Consider the following 273-nt stretch of genomic DNA (forward strand, 5'->3'; position numbering starts at 1 on the left):
TCCTTATAGCTCTTCCAGCATGCAAAGCGGGGCAATCTTCTGTGGCCTCTATAGCAAACCTGGGGACCCTAATGGTCCTTTATGGTGCGAGCAGGGGGGTCTCCTATGGCGTCTATAGCACCCTTGGAATCCTTATGCCTCTTCTACGGTGCAAGGGGAAGTCTCCTTTGGCCACTATAGCACCCCTGGGGTCCCTATAGCTCCTCTAGGGTGCAAGGGGGGGATCTCCTGTGGCCTCTATAGCACCCCGGGAGCCCTTATACCTCCCCTAGT

Source organism: Eurypyga helias, unplaced genomic scaffold (assembly GCF_000690775.1).
Source record: "Eurypyga helias isolate BGI_N326 unplaced genomic scaffold, ASM69077v1 scaffold16737, whole genome shotgun sequence".
In the NCBI taxonomy this organism is placed as follows: domain Eukaryota; kingdom Metazoa; phylum Chordata; class Aves; order Eurypygiformes; family Eurypygidae; genus Eurypyga; species Eurypyga helias.